The sequence below is a fragment of the Dinoponera quadriceps genome, unplaced genomic scaffold (genome assembly GCF_001313825.1).
Source record: "Dinoponera quadriceps isolate SergipeBrazil2010 unplaced genomic scaffold, ASM131382v1 scaffold4908, whole genome shotgun sequence".
Lineage (NCBI taxonomy): Eukaryota > Metazoa > Arthropoda > Insecta > Hymenoptera > Formicidae > Dinoponera > Dinoponera quadriceps.
Window position 1 is genome coordinate 1 of NW_014558843.1, and position 553 is coordinate 553.

Sequence of the window (553 nt, forward strand, 5' to 3'; positions counted from 1 at the left end):
GCAGGTTCTGATGCGTCCGATCCTAAGGATTGTGCGGTTATTTTGAAATCCGCTAAGGAACTGGGACCCGTGGACGCTATGTTCAACCTCGCGCTTGTAATCAGAGATTCTATCTACAAGAACCAAACCGCAGAAGCTTTCGAGGAGTCATTCAAGCCGAAGGCAATGGCCACGAAGATGTTGGACAAGCTCTCGAGGAAGATATGCCCCGATCTCCNTCCGACATTTCGTCGTTTTCTTGTCCGTCTCATGCGGCCGAGGAAACGCTGGGCAAACTAATTATGGAATGGCTAATTCAATCATGGAGAGAATAAGCGAGACAAGAGTACAAGACGGATTACCCGGATTGGCTATACAATGGGGAGCGGTGGGTGATTTTGGACACGTTGCTGACATGCAAGAAGACAGTAAGGAACTTATCATCGGCGGTACACTGCAGCAAAGAATACAGTCTTGTCTTGATTCATTGGACGCTTTTCTGATGCTGGGTCGACCGATCGTTTACAGTATGGTTGTTGCTGAAAAGCACGCGGGCTTTGGCAGAATTATAGAT

The 553-nt window shown here is 48.0% G+C and overlaps 1 pseudogene; it reads left to right on the forward strand.

The window, feature by feature from the left end:
- Nucleotides 1-57: 57 nt before the first annotated feature.
- LOC106749992 lies at nt 58-539 on the forward strand (annotated as a pseudogene).
- The last annotated feature ends 14 nt before the right edge of the window (nt 540-553 follow it).